Raw genomic sequence first — 16,615 nt, 5'->3', positions numbered from 1 at the left:
CTCCACTGGATGATTCCAGTCCTCTACCAGCATCTTATATTACATGCTGCTTTGTAATGTAACTCAAGGACCAAACCTACTTGACTCATGCTCCAGAAGATCCCTTCTTGGAAATTGATGTCAAAGGGGGAGAGAGAGCACATCAAAGCTTATCACATAAGAGGGAATTAGACATATCTCACAAATTTCAATGAGCGGTATCTGATAGGTTTCAGAGTGTAAATTAAACCGCACCGCAGGAGGTTCGTGCCTATTTAGAAAATATATTTTTCACAAAGGAATTTGTGAGGGTGTGGTGTTGGTCACACACATCTACGAAGAAGTTGGTAAGTCCAGAATTTGCAATGAACTGGACAAACTCTTGGTGGAATCCGACTTCTTCTATGAAGGCAATGTGCGACCATTCGCATGGCCGGACCTCCATCCATCGCGGAGTGTTGATGTCACCAGCTGGTGATTCACCAGTGACTCCCTTGGCTTTCTTCTTAGATGAACTCCTTCTAAAAAGGTCCATCTTCCTAAGAACAAATTTCTAAAAAAATTGACCCACAAAATTTTGTCAACAAAACTTCACAAGATTGATAGCAACTACTCATATGGATGTCTAGAGGCTATATCAAGCATTCAAACTACTTGGAACTCAAAAAATTCAACATGCAAGCTCATTTACAGCAGCACCAAGAGTAGCTAATTACTCAAAATATAAACCACTACAACAAAAACTAATTGGATCAATGGAGGAGTCACATAACAAGTAGCAATCCCCTAAAACAGTTTCGGAAACGTAGCTTCCAGCAAAGAGATCGAAATCCACAGGTTTGAGAGCAAGAACACGCGAGAGACAGCTGGAATGATTTTTTTTGGAGGTAGGGGATGATATCGGCTGAAGGGATAAGTGAGGGGGGCCTCGCGGGGCCCACTACCCACCAGGGCGCGCCAGGGGGAGCTGACATGCCCTGGTGCCTAGTGGGCACCTGGGGCACCCCTGATACGTCTCCAACGTATCTATAATTTTTGATTGCTCCATGCTATATTATCTACTGTTTTGGACATTATTGGGCTTTATTATCCACTTTTATATTATTTTTGGGACTAACCTATTAACCGGAGGCCCAACCCAAAATTGTTGTTTTTTTTGCCTATTTTAGGGTTTTGAAGAAAAGGAATATCAAACGGAGTCCAAACAGAATGAAACCTTCGGGAACGTGATTTTTGGAATGAACAAGATCCAGGAGACTTGGACCCCACGTCAAGCAACCAACAGGGAGGCCACGAGGTAGGGGGGCGTGCCTCCCCCCCCCAGGCGCGCCCTCCACCCTCGTGGGCCCCCTGTTGCTCCATCGACGTACTTGATACGTCTCCAACGTATCTATAATTTTAGATTGTTCCATGCTATTATATTATCAACTTTGGATGTTTATGGGCTTTATTATGCACTTTTATATTATTTTTGGGACTAACCTATTAACCAAGAGCCCAGTGCTAGTTCCTGTTTTTCCTTGTTTTAGAGTATCGCAGAAAAGGAAAATCAAACGGAGTCCAATTGACCTGAAACTTCACGGAACTTATTTTTGGACCAGAAGCAACCCGGGAGACTTGGAGTCCACGTAAGGGAAGCTTCGAGGAGGCCACGAGGTAGGGGGGCCCCCCTGACGTACTTCTTCCACCTATATATCTCCATATACCCTAAAAACATTCGGGAGCACAATAGATCGGGAGTTCCGCCGCCAGAAGCCTCCGTAGCCACCGAAAGCCAATCTAGACCCGTTCTGGCACCCTGCCGGAGGGGGCAATCCCTCTCTGGTGGCCATCTTCATCATCCCGGTGCTCTCCATGATGAGGAGAGAGTAGTTCTCCCTCGAGGCTGAGGGTATGTACCAGTAGCTATGTGTTTGATCTCTCTCTCTCTCTCGTGTTCTTGAGGTGATACGATCTTGATGTATCGCGAGCTTTGCTATTATAGTTGGATCTTATGATGTTTTCTCCCCCCTCTACTCTCTTGTAATGGATTTAGTTTTCCCTTTGAGGTTATCTTATCGGATTGAGTCTTTAAAGATTTGAGAACACTTGATGTATGTCTTGCCGCGCGTATCTGTGGTGACAATGGGATACCACGTGATTCCCTGGATGTATGTTTTGGTGATCAACTTGCGGGTTCCGCCCATGAACCTATGCATAGGGGTTGGCACACGTTTTCGTCGTGATTCTCCGGTAGAAACTTTGGGGCACTCTTTGAGGTTCTATGTGTTGGTTGAATAGATGAATCTGAGATTGTGTGATGCATATCGTATAATCATACCCACGGATACTTGAGGTGACATTGGAGTATCTAGGTGACATTAGGGTTTTGGTTGATTTGTGTCTTAAGGTGTTATTCTAGTACGAACTCTAGGGCTGTTTGTGACACTTATAGGAATAGCCCAACAGATTGATTGGAAAGAATAACTTTGAGGTGGTTTCGTACCCTACCATAATCTCTTTGTTTGTTCTCCGCTATTAGTGACTTTGGAGTGACTCTTTGTTGCATGTTGAGGGATAGTTATATGATCCAATTATGTTATTATTGTTGAGGGAACTTGCACTAGTGAAAGTATGAACCCTAGGCCTTGTTTCAACGCATTGCAATACCGTTTACGCTCACTTTTATCATTAGTTACCTTGCTGTTTTTATATTTTCAGATTACAAAAACCTTTATCTACCATCCATATACCACTTGTATCACCATCTCTTCGCCGAACTAGTGCACCTATACAATTTACCATTGTATTGGGTGTGTTGGGGACACAAGAGACTCTTTGTTATTTGGTTGCAGGGTTGCTTGAGAGAGACCATCTTCATCCTACGCCTCCTACGGATTGATAAACCTTAGGTCATCCACTTGAGGGAAATTTGCTACTATCCTACAAACCTCTGCACTTGGAGGCCCAACAACGTCTACAAGAAGAAGGTTGTATAGTAGACATCAAGCTCTTTTCTGGCGCCGTTGCCGGGGAGGTGAGTGCTTGAAGATATATCTTTAGATCTTGCAATCGAGTCTTTTAGTTTCTTGTTTTATCACTAGTTTAGTTTATAAAATAAAACTATAAAAAATGGAATTGAGTTTGTGTCATACGCTTCACCTTTTTTATATCTTTCGTGAGTATGATGGAAAGGATAATTTTGCTCAAGTGCTAGAAGAAGAAATCTATAAAATGTTTGGCACTAAATATTTGAATGATGAGCATGATTGCAATGTCGTTAGTACGAATTCTTTGAATATCTATGATACTAATGATGATTGCTCTAGTTGTGATGAAAATGTCTCCTATAAACATGTCAATTTTTGTGGAGTACATTGGGTTTGTAAGTACACACCAAATAGGGAATATAGATATTGCAAGAGGCATAAGTACTTAGAAACTAAATTGTTGCAAGAAAGGCTAGATGAATGTGCTGAAAATTTAAATTATCCTGGCCATACTTGTGAGCTTTGCAATGAACATGATCATTTCAATACCCAATGCAAATTGTTTCATGATCGTATTGTGTCCAAAAATTGTGATGACTTGATTTCCCTTGCACATTCTAATAAACTTAGTTTGCTTATGGGCTACGAAGAAATGAAACGCATAACTAACTATCTTCCAGAATTTGCCCGTTATAAACTTCTTGGTTTTGATCTTGAGGAAATTTATATGTATTGTGCGGTGAATTGTATTGAAAATCCTTATATTGCCAACTACATAAAGAAAATAAAACAAATAGAAGATGAAGAGAATACTAATGAAAGGGAAGAGACTTCCCAATACCCTCCTATCATTTCTTATGATGAATCAGGTAACGAGGAGGAGCCTCCTATTCAACCAATCTCATTAATAAGGAGCTCCAAAAAGAGGATTGAACCCACACATGATGTGGTGAAGAAGAAGAAAGGAAAAAGGAAGAGAGGTAAAAAGATATCTCCCCCAAATAATGCTGCTCCTATTACTATTGTGCCTCGTGAAAATATAATTGTGGAAGATAATGATACTTCTTATGATCTTAAAAATCTTTTTGGCACTTGCTTGGAAGAATATGATAATTGCTATACTATTGGTGATATCCATACTATTGATTATGAAAGTGATTATGCTTATGATATGAAAAATCCCAAGCTTGGGGATGCTATGTTTGATGAAGATGATGTTTTTGAGAATATATTTGCTGCAATTAATGTTTGTCCCAAGCTTGGGGATGCTACGTTTAATGAAGATGATATTTTTAGTCTCCCAAGTTTTGATATGCAAATTTATAATGATGATAGCATGCCTCCTATTTATTATGACTATTGCGATGACACTTATGCTATACAAAGTAGTGATGATTATATTTGTAAAACTTGTCATGATTATGGTTACCCCTTTTCTGAACATTACTCTTTTAATGTGGAAACAATTTATAGTATTCGAGTTTCTTATGATACTCCCACTATTCCGAATGAGAAGAATCTTGCTTATGTGGAGAGTAGTAAATTTTCTATGCTTGTAGATCATGAAAAGAATGCTTTAGGTGCTGGTTATATTGTTGAATTCATTCATGATGCTACTAAAAATTATTACGAGGGAGGAATATATGCTTGTAGGAATTGCAATAATATCAAGTTTCCTCTCTATGTGCTTAAAGTTTTGAAGTTATGCTTGTCTTGCCTTCCTATGCTAGTTGATTATTGTTCCCACAAGTCGTTTGATCACAAAATCCCTATGCATAGGAAGTGGGTTAGAATTAAATGTGCTAGTCATATTCTTCATGATGCTCTCTTTATATTTCAATTCTTATCTTTTATGTGAGCATCATTGAAATCATCATGCCTAGCTAGGGGCGTTAAACTATAGCGCTTGTTGGGAGGCAACCCAATTTTATTTTTGTTCCTGTTTAGTAATAAATAATTCATATAGCCTCTGTTTAGATGTGGTTTTATGCTTTTAATTAGTGTTTGTGCCAAGTAGAACCTTTCGGAAGACTTGGGCAAAGTCTTGTTGATCATGCTGTAAAAAACAGAAACATTAGCGCTCACGAGAATTGCAGCCATTTTTATTGGAGAGTGATATTTAGTTAATTCTTTTTGCAGATGATTAATAGATAAATTCCTCAGGTCCAGAAAGTTATTTTAGAATTTTTGGGGTTCCATAAGTATACGTTTGATCCAGATTACTACAGACTGTTCTGTTTTTGACAGATTCTGTTTTCGATGTGTTGTTTGCTTATTTTGATGAATCTATGAGTAGTATCGGAGGGTATGAACCATAGATAAGTTGTAATACAGTAGGTTTAACACCAATAATTAAGAATGAGTTCATTACAGTACCTTGAAGTGGTGATTTATTTTCTTATACTAACGGAGCTCAAAAGTTTTCTACTTTAAGTTTTGTGTTGTGAAGTTTTCAAGTTTTGGGTAAGGATTCGATGGACTATGGAATAAGGAGTGGCAAGAGCCTAAGATTGGGGATGCCCAAGGCACCCCCAAGGTAATATTCAAGTACAACCAAGAGCCTAAGCTTGGGGATGCCCCGGAAGGCATCCCCTCTTTCGTCTTCGTTCATCGGTAACTTTACTTGGAGCTATATTTTTATTCGCCACATGATATGTGTTTTGCTTGGAGAGTCAATTTATTTTATTTAGTTTTTATTGCTGTTTGAATAAAATACCAAGATCTGAAATTCTTAAATGTTAGAGAGTCTTCACATAGTTGCATAATTATTCGACTACTCATTGATCTTCACTTATATCTTTCGGAGTAGTTTGTCATTTGCTCTAGTGCTTCACTTATATCCTTTTAGAGCACGGTGGTGGTTTTATTTTATAGAAATATATGAACTCTCGTGCTTCACTTATATTATTCTGAGAGTCTTTAGAACATCACGGTAATTTGCTTTGGTTATGAAACTAGTCCTAATATGATGGGCATCCAAGAGGGATATAATAAAAACTTCCATATAAAGTGCATTGAATACTATGAGAAGTTTGATACTTGATAATTGTTTTGAGATATGGAGATGGTGATATTAGAGTCATGCTAGTTGAGTAGTTGTGAATTTGAGAAATACTTGTGTTGAAGTTTGTGATTCCCGTAGCATGCACGTATGGTGAACCGTTATGTGATGAAGTCGGAGCATGATTTATTTATTGATTGTCTTCCTTATGAGTGGCGGTTGGGGACGAGCGATGGTCTTTTCCTACCAATCTATCCCCCTAGGAGCATGTGCGTAGTACTTTGTTTCGATAACTAATAGATTTTTTCAATAAGTATGTGAGTTCTTTATGACTAATGTTGAGTCCATGGATTATACGCACTCTCACCCTTCCACATTGCTAGCCTCTCTAGTACCGCGCAACTTTCGCCGGTATCATAAACCCACCATATACCTTCCTCAAAACAGCCACCATACCTACCTATTATGGCATTTCCATAGCCATTCCGAGATATATTGCCATGCAACTCTCCACCGTTCCGTTTATTATGACACGCATCATCATTGTCATATTGCTTTGCATGATCATGTAGTTGACATCGTATTTGTGGCAAAGCCACCATTCATAATTCTTTCATACATGTCAGTCATGCATCATTGCACATCCTGGTACACCGCCGAAGGCATTCATATAGAGTCATATTTTGTTCTAAGTATCGAGTTGTAATTCTTGAGTTGTAAGTAAATAAAAATGTGATGACCATCATTATTAGAGCATTGTCCCAGTGAGGAAAGGATGATGGAGACTATGATTCCCCCATAAGTCGGGACGAGACTCCGGACGAAAAAACAAAAAAAGGAAAATAAAAGAGGCCATAAAAAGAGAAAAGGAAAATAAAAGAGTCCATAAAAAGAGAAAAGGCCCAAATAAAAAAATAAAGAAAAAGAAAAAAATGAGAGAAAAAGAGAGAAGGGACAATGTTACTATCCTTTTACCACACTTGTGCTTCAAAGTAGCACCATGATCTTCTTAATAGAGAGTCTCCTATGTTATCACTTCCATATACTAGTGGGAATCTTTCATTATAGAACTTGGCTTGTATATTCCAATGATGGGCTTCCTCAAAATGCCCTAGGTCTTCGTGAGCAAGCGAGTTGGATGCACACCCACTTAGTTTCTTTTTGAGCTTTCATACACTTATAGCTCTAGTGCATCCGTTGCATGGCAATCCCTACTCACTCACATTGATATCTATTAATGGGCATCTCCATAGCCTGTTGATACGCCTAGTTGATGTGAGACTATCTTCTCCCTTTTTGTCTTCTCCACAACCACCCTTCTCTTTCACCGATAGTGCTATATCCATGGCTCACGCTCATGTATTCCGTGAAGATTGAAAAAGTTTGAGAACATCAAAAGTATGAAACAATTGCTTGGCTTGTCATCGGGGTTGTGCATGATTTAAATATTTTGTGTGGTGAATATGGAGCATAGCCAGACTATATGATTTTGTAGGGATAGCTTTCTTTGGCCATGTTATTTTGAGAAGACATGATTGCTTAGTTAGTATGCTTGAAGTATTATTATTTTTATGTCAATATTAAACTTTTGTCTTGAATCTTATGGATCTGAATATTCTTGCCACAATAAATAGAAATACATGATGAATATGTTAGGTAGCATTCCACATCACAAATTCTATTTTTATCATTTACCTACTCGAGGACGAGCAGGAATAAGCTTGGGGAAGCTGATACGTCTCCAACGTATCTACAATTTTGGATTGTTCCATGCTACTATATTATCAACTTTGGATGTTTATGGGCTTTATTATGCACTTTTATATTATTTTTGGGACTAACCTATTAACACAGAGCCCAGTACCAGTTCCTTTTTTCCCTTGTTTTATAGTATCGCAAAAAAGGAAAATCAAACAGAGTCCAATTGACATGAAACTTCACAGAACTTATTTTTGGACCAGAAGCAACCCGGGAGACTTGGAGTCCACGTAAGGGAAGCTTCGAGGAGGCCACGAGGTAGGGGGGCGCGCCCACCCCCTTGGGCGCTCCCTCCACCCTCGTGGGCCCCTCGTGGCCCACTGACGTACTTCTTCCACCTATATATCTCCATATACCCTAAAAACATCCGGGAGCACAATAGATCGGGAGTTCCGCCGCCAGAAGCCTCCGTAGCCACCGAAAGCCAATCTAGACCCGTTCCGGCACCCTGCCGGAGGGGGCAATCCTCTCCGGTTGCCATCTTCATCATCCCGGTGCTCTCCATGACGAGGAGGGAGTAGTTCTCCCTCGGGGCTGAGGGTATGTATCAGTAACTATGTGTTTGATCTCTCTCTCTCGTGTTCTTGAGGTGATACGATCTTGATGTATCGCGAGCTTTGCTATTATAGTTGGATCTTATGATGTTTTCTCCCCCCTCTACTCTCTTGTAATGGATTGAGTTTTGCCTTTGAGCTTATCTTATCGGATTGAGTCTTTAAAGATTTGAGAACACTTGATGTATGTCTTGCCGTGCGTATCTGTGGTGACAATGGGATACCACGTGATTCACTTGATGTATGTTTTGGTGATCAACTTGCGGGTTCTGCCCATGAACCTATGCATAGGGGTTGGCACACGTTTTCGTCATGATTCTCCGGTAGAAACTTTGGGGCACTCTTTGAGGTTCTATGTGTTGGTTGAATAGATGAATATGAGATTGTGTGATGCATATCGTATAATCATACCCACGGATACTTGAGGTGACATTGGAGTATCTAGGTGACATTAGGATTTTGGTTGATTTGTGTCTTAAGGTGTTATTCTAGTACGAACTCTAGGGATGTTTGTGACACTTATAGGAATAGCCCAACGGATTGATTGGAAAGAATAACTTTAAGGTGGTTTCGTACCCTACCATAATCTCTTCGTTTGTTCTCCGCTATTAGTGACTTTGGAGTGACTCTTTGTTGCATGTTGAGGGATAGTTATATGATCCAATTATGTTATTATTGTTGAGGGAACTTGCACTAGTGAAAGTATGAACCCTAGGCCTTGTTTCAACGCATTGCAATACCGTTTACGCTCACTTCTATCATTAGTTACCTTGCTGTTTTTATATTTTCAGATTACAAAAACCTTTATCTACCATCCATATACCACTTGTATCACCATCTCTTCGCCGAACTAGTGCACCTATACAATTTACCATTGTATTGGGTGTGTTGGGGACACAAGAGACTCTTTGTTATTTGGTTGCAGGGTTGCTTGAGAGAGACCATCTTCATCCTACGCCTCCTACGGATTGATAAACCTTAGGTGATCCACTTGAGGGAAATTTGCTACTATCCTACAAACCTCTGCACTTGGAGGCCCAACAACGTCTACAAGAAGAAGGTTGTGTAGTAGACATCAGTACTCCTTCCTCCTATGTATACCTACGTACCCCCAAACGATTAGATACGGAGCCAAAACCCTAACCCCACCGCCGTAACTTTCTGTATCCACGAGATCCCATCTTGGGGCCTTTTCTGGAGCTCCGCCGGAGGGGGCATCGATCACGGAGGGCTTCTACATCAACACCATAGCCTCTCCGATGAAGTGTGAGTAGTTTACCTCAAACCTTCGGGTCCATAGTTATTAGCTAGATGGCTTCTTCTCTCTTTTTGGATCTCAATACAAAGTTCTCCCCCTATCTTGTGGAGATCTATTCGATGTAATCTTCTTTTGTGGTGTGTTTGTTGAGACCAATGAATTGTGGGTTTATGATCAAGTTTATCTATGAACAATATTTGAATCTTCTCTGAATTCTTTTATGTATGATTGGTTATCTTTGCAAGTCTCTTTGAATTATCAGTTTGATTTGGCCTACTAGATTGATCTTTCTTGCAATGGGAGAAGTGCTTAGCTTTGGGTTAAATCTTGCGGTGTCCTTTCCCAGTGACAGTAGGGGCAGCAAGGCACATATTGTATTGTTGCCATCGAGGATAACAAGATGGGGTTTTCATCATATTGCATGAGTTTATCCCTCTACATCATGTCATCTTGCTTAAAGCGTTACTCTGTTCTCTTGAACTTAATACTCTAGATGCATGCTGGATAGCGGTCGATGTGTGGAGTAATAGTAGTAGATGCAGGCAGGAGTCGGTCTACTTGTCTCGGACGTGATGCCTATATACATGATCATACCTAGATATTCTCATAACTATGCTCAATTCTGTCAATTGCTCAACAGTAATTTGTTCACCCACCGTAAAATACTTATGCTCTTGAGAGAAGCAACTAGTGAAACCTATGGCCCCCGGGTCTATCTTCATCATATTAAATCTTCCAATACTTAGTTATTTTCATTGCTTTTATTTGACTTTGCATCTTTATCATAAAAATACCAAAAATATTATCTTATCATATCTATCAGATTTCACTCTCGTAAGTGACCGTGTAGGGATTGACAACCCCTTATCGCGTTGGTTGCGAGGATTTATTTGTTTTGTGCAGGTGCGAGGGACTCACGCGTAGCCTCCTACTGGAATGATACCTTGGTTCTCAAAAACTGAGGGAAATACTTACGCTACTTTGCTGCATCACCCTTTCATCTTCAAGGGAAAACCAACGCAGTGCTCAAGAGGTAGCAACAAGGATTTCTGGCGTCGTTGCCGGGGAGCTCTACGCAAAATTCAACATACCAAGTACCCATCACAAACCCTTATCTCCCGCATTACATTATTTGCCATTTGCCTCTCGTTTTCCTCTCCCCCACTTCACCCTTGCCGTTTTATTCGCCCTCTCTCTCTATCCTCCTGTAACACCCCGGATATGACTTTCCCAATTTGTACTCCAACTCTTGCCGTTTCCGGCGTTAACTTATTATATTTTCTCGGGTTCGGGTTTTTGTCTCCGTGTGTTGTTATCGTTGTCATGCATCTCATATCATGTCATCATGTAAATTGCATTTGCATACGTGTTCGTCTCATGCATCCGAGCATTTTCCCCGTTGTCCGTTTTGGATTCCGGCGCATCGTTCTCCTCCGGTGGTCATTTCTAGCTTTCTTTCGTGTGTGGGGATTAAACATTTCCGGATTGGACCGAGACTTGCCAAGCGGCCTTGGTTTACTACCGGTAGACCGCCTGTCAAGTTTCGTACCATTTGGACTTCGTTTGATACTCCAACAGTTAACCGAGGGACCGAAAAGGCCTCGTGTGTATTGCAGCCCAACACCCCTCCATTTTGGCCCAAAACCCACCTAAACCTGCTCCATCATCTAGAGCGTTCGATCACGATCGTGTGGCCGAAAACCGCACCTCATTTGGACTCTCCTAGCCCCTCCTATGCCTATTTATAGACCACCCTCTCAAAATTCGCGGTACCACTCTTTCCCTAACCCTAGATCCATCTTCTCGCGCCGACCGGACATGTCCGTCCCCGGCCGGACACGTCCGCCGCCCCACCCGGGCCAATCCCACATCGACACGTGGCAGCGTGCCCACATCACCGCGCCGCCACCCGCGCGGGCCCGCCAGGCCCAGCGCCGGCCCCCGCGGCCCGTAGCCGCCATCCGCCGCCCGCTGCCCTTCTCCTCCCGAGCCGGCGCCGCGCTCCGCCGCGGATCCGCCACTCCGGCCGCCGCGCTCCAAGGCTGAGCTCGCCGCCCCGCCGCCGTTCTTCATCGCCCCGTGCCGGCGCTCGCTGCCCCGGCCACCGTCGCCCCGCGCCTGTCCTCCTCCGCACGCGCCGCGCCGCCCGACCCCTCTCCTTCCTCCTCCTTGGAACGGCAAGTCCGGCATCCTCCCCGACGAACTCCGGCGAAACCCCGGCGGTCCTCGGCTTCCGCGCTCCGGATCTGAGCTTTTTTTAGGGTTGACTTTTGCCCGAAACCCTAATCCATGTGCTCATCTTCATCATGCTATATCTCCGCATCCGTAGCTCCATTTTTGGCATATAGCATATCAAAATGTTCATCTCAGAGAGTACATCATTTCATTCCATTGCATCATTTTCATTTGAGCTCATCTTGATGCCCGAAATGCTGTTAGAAGAGGGCTACTTGAGATAATTGTCAGATCTGCTACTCCATTGGCATATTTGTCATTTTTGCCATGATTATTGTGTGCGTGTTATGCCCATGAGCTCTACATATGTTTTGTTAAGGGTTTTGCCATCTTTCCAGAGGTGCAACCCATGTATTTTTGTGATGTGTGTGGTGACTAGCACAAGCTTGCAAAGTGAGGCACTTGGTAGTGCTGATTTCAGGGACTTAGTAATTTCACTAAGTCCTTGATCTGTTTATTTCATATGGCCATATGTTCATGTTGTTTACTAGTGATCCGTACCTCTTTTGAGGATGATCAGTAAGGATGTTTTGTTAATCTTGTAGTGCTCTATCCATCCATGTATTTGTTTGTAATTATGGAGCACCCTAGCTTGAGTCAATCGAGCTCTACTTTTGCTACTTTGTGAATCTGGGCAGATTGTCAACTTGTTTGCAATTTTGCCGATGATGTTATAGTTGACCCGTGCATGCTATGCTATTGTTCTTGCCATGTCTAGCTTGTATTTTGTGTATTCTTGATGAGTGTATGCTTAGTTTGTCATGACTTGCTCCGTAGTGAGTGCATCGAGCTCGTAAACATGCCTACTTGATATCTGTTTTCAGCATGCTCCAGTTTTCACTAAGTCTGTGATCTGATTATGTTTTTGCCATGTTCACATGCTTGCAATTGTATTTTCTGATCCATTTTGGCTCAAGGTCACTAAGGGACTTTTGTTAAGCTCTTTGAGTAGCTCCATGCCATGCTTTACTTTGCCATGTTCAGGTCCGGTAGCATATAGTTTCCATGCTCCGAAGTGTGCTACCTGATCTGAAATTCCAGACAAGTGTTAATTTCACTAAGTCTGAGATTTGTTTACCATATGCATTTTTGCCATGCTTGTTTGAACTTGTTAATGGATGAATTGGCCGTAGCTCCGTGCTAGACTTTTGTTAAGCATCTTGAATGCCTCCCTGCCATGTATTTTTATGCCATGTTTGGGTGTTGTAGCATGTTCATCTCATTGCATTTAGATGACTACTTGCTGTAAATCGCAGACCGGTGTCATATTTGTTTTGCTTGCCATTTCCAAACCGTAACTCCGATTCCGGCGTTCTTTATATCGTTTTCAAGCGATTTCATCTCATATTTCCAATGGCACACTTGGATTCCCAAGTTGAGGCCAGGTTCATGCATCCCTTGTCAAATCTTGCATATGCATCCCGCATCGCAGCCCGCATAGCATACCATCTTTGCATCATATTGTTTGAGCTTTGCACGTGGTTGATTGTGTTCCGTTTGCTTGTTTGTATTGTTTGGGTAGATCTGTGAGACGAGTTAGCTAACGAGGAGCCCGTTGAGTTTGCTTTCGAGGATCCAGTCAACTCTGACAACTTTGCAGGCAAGATGATCATACCCTCGAAATCACTACTATCTTTGCTATGCTAGATTGCTCGCTCTTTTGCTATGCCAATGCTACGATGCCTACCACTAGCTTTCAAGCCTTCCAAATTGCCATGTCAAACCTCTAACCCACCATGTCCTAGCAAACCGTTGATTGGCTGTGTTACCGCTTTGCTCAGCCCCTCTTATAGCGTTGCTAGTTGCAGGTGAAGATTGGAGGCCGTTCCTTGTTGGAACCTTTATTTACTTGTTGGGATATCATTATATTATCTTGTTATATTAATGCATCTATATACTTGGTAAAGGGTGGAAGGCTCGGCCTCTCGCCTAGTGTTTTGTTTCACTCTTGCCGCCCTAGTTTCCGTCATATTGGTGTTATGTTCCCGGATTTTGCGTTCCTTACGCGGTTGGGTTATAATGGGAACCCCTTGATAGTTCGCCTTGATTAAAGCTTTTCCAGCAATGCCCAACCTTGGTTTTTATCATTTGCCACCTAGCCTCTTTTTCCCTTGGGTTTCCGGAGCCCGAGGGTCATCTTATTTTAAACCCCCCCCCCCCCGGGCCAGTGCTCCTCTGAGGGTTGGTCCGAACCAGGCAGCCTGTGGGGCCACCTCGGGGAAACTCGAGGGTTGGTTTTACTCATAGCTTGACCTATCTAAGTGTGCCCTGAGAATGAGATATGTGCAGCTCCTATCGGGATTTGTCGGCACATTCGGGCGGTGTTGCTGGTCTTGTTTTAACCTGTCGAAGTGTCTTGAAGAACCGAGATACCGAGTCTGATCGGAACGTCTTGGGAGGAGGTCTATTCCTTCGTTGACCGTGAGAGCTTGTCATGGGCTAAGTTGGGACTCCCCTGCAGGGATTTGAACTTTCGAAAGCCGTGCCCGCGGTTATGGGCAGATGGGAATTTGTTAATGTCCGGTTGTAGACAACTTGAACCTTAACTTAATTAAAATGAATCAACTGAGTGTGTTACCGTGATGGCCTCTTCTCAGCGGAGTCCGGGAAGTGGACACGGTGTTGGAGTAATGCTTGCGCAGGTTGCTCTCTAGTTTCTCGCTCGCCCTTTGCCTCCTCTTCTCGCTCTTGTTTGCGAATAGGTTAGCCACCACATATGCTAGTCGCTTGCTGCAGCTCCACTTATATTTACCTTGCCTTACCTATAAGCTTAAATAGTCTTGATCTCGAGGGTGCGAGATTGCTGAGTCCCTGTGGCTCACAGATTACTATTACACCAGATGCAGGGCCTGATGATTCCGCTCTAGGTGACGCGCTCGAGCTCAAGTGGGAGTTCGACGAGGACTCTCAACGATACTATGTTTACTTTCCTGATGATCAATAGTGGTGCCCAATTGGGGGTGATCGGGACCGTGTCGCATGTTGGGTTATCTTTTATTTTGGCGCCGTAGTCGGGCCATGAGTGTTTGGATGATGTAATGTTATTTATGTATCTTGATTGACGTGGCGAGTGTAAGCCAACTATGTTATCTCCCCTCTATTATTTATTACATGGGATGTGTAAAGATTACCTTACTTGCGACATATGCCTTCAATGCGATTATGTCTCTAAGTCGTGCCTCGACACGTGGGAGCTATAGTCGCATCGAGGGTGTTACAAGTTGGTAATCAGAGCCTTCCCCGACCTTAGGGGCCCCATTGCTTGATCGTTTTTAGCGGCCGAGTTGTGTCTAGAAAAATGTTTTGAGTCATTTAGGAATTATATATCGGAGAGTTTAGGAATTCTTTTTACTTCCCAGTCTCCTCATCGCTCTGGTAAGGCATCCTGACGTAGAGTTTTGAATCTTCTCTTCTCAAATTTCACTAAAAAAATTTAGGATCACGTGGGTATCTTGGAATCGTTCCGATGGTTTTATGATGAGAACATTGTCTTGGTGCCTCCTGTCAAGGGTTTTGTGGAAGTGTCCCGGGGAGTTGAGCTCTGAGGTGTTGTCGTCATAATTTTATCGTTGCAGTTCTGGTATACCTGAGTTTAGTACGCCGACATCGAAAATCTCTTTTATGCAGTTCGTTGGTGAGATAACCTCGACGCCACCCAGTACTGGGGCGGGAGTTCGGGAGTATCGCCATAACTTGTATAACGGATGCTTTTCGAAGGTTGAGGTAGATGGTTTCCAAAGTTTTTCTCCGTTATGTGTTGAAGGATGGATACAGCTGGATGTAGGATTTGCTAGATTTGGGTGAGATATTATGCTTCCCCTGTATCCCCAACACCTGATTGCATAACCGGAAAGGTTCGGGAGTTTCATAAGTTGGAATTCTAGTAGCTCTAGTTCTTCTTCCACGGATATTGGTTTGAGATTGGGATTTCTTACCGATTATTCGTTCTTGATCCGTACCTTGTTGATTTATTTCTCTACCTAAATTCTAAGTGGCTTCTCAATTTATGGATATGTGACCATTTCAAGAGGAATGCATTCGTTCATTTTGTTCGGATGTGAAGACTATATGTTGCAACTTTCATTCCGTTGGATTCAGCTTCAATATTTGTCTGTCTATGTGCTAATGGATGTCAACCTCTTCAGGATGGCTCCTCCAACGCGCATGAGTCCGAATCCTGATCCGCCACCACCTCCACCTCCTCCGGAGGCATGGCAAGCTGTGATGGCCGCAACCAATGAAAACACACAGTTGATCATGCAAATTCTCCAAGAGCGCAATCAAGGAAACCAAGGGAACCAAGGCAACAATCAGAATCACTTTGCTACACTCAACCAGTTCCTTGCTAACGGGCCAAAGACTTTCAGCAATTGTGTTGAGGCAACCGATGTTGACGATTGGCTTGTGGATCTGTGCAAGCATTTCGAGTGCAGTAACGTCAGGCCTGAGGACTTTGTCAAGTTCGCTTCCTTCCAACTCAAAGATCAAGCTGCAGAATGGTTCCGGCAGTACAAGGACTCCAGAGGTGGACGTATTATCACTTGGGATGAATTCCGTCAAGATTTCCGAGCTCACCATATTCCTCAGAGCGTGGTTGAAAGCAAGCGTGAGGAATTCCGCAATCTGAAGCAAGGATCCTTGTCTGTCTATGACTACAACAAGTTGTTTCAGAAGCTCACCCGCTTTGCCAAGCAGGATGTCCCTGATGAGAAGAGCATGATATACCAGTTCAGGGGTTCTCTCAGAGAAGAAATCCAGCTCGCTCTTGTTCTCTTTGAGCCCTTGAGGTACGATGAGTTCTACAACATGGCATTGAAGCAAGAGGATGCTCAGTTGAGGTGTGATGCTTCCAAGAAGCGAG

This window comes from Triticum urartu, chromosome 5A (genome assembly GCF_056163025.1).
Source record: "Triticum urartu cultivar PI428250 chromosome 5A, HENAU_Tu73, whole genome shotgun sequence".
In the NCBI taxonomy this organism is placed as follows: domain Eukaryota; kingdom Viridiplantae; phylum Streptophyta; class Magnoliopsida; order Poales; family Poaceae; genus Triticum; species Triticum urartu.
This window is presented reverse-complemented; position numbering follows the sequence as displayed.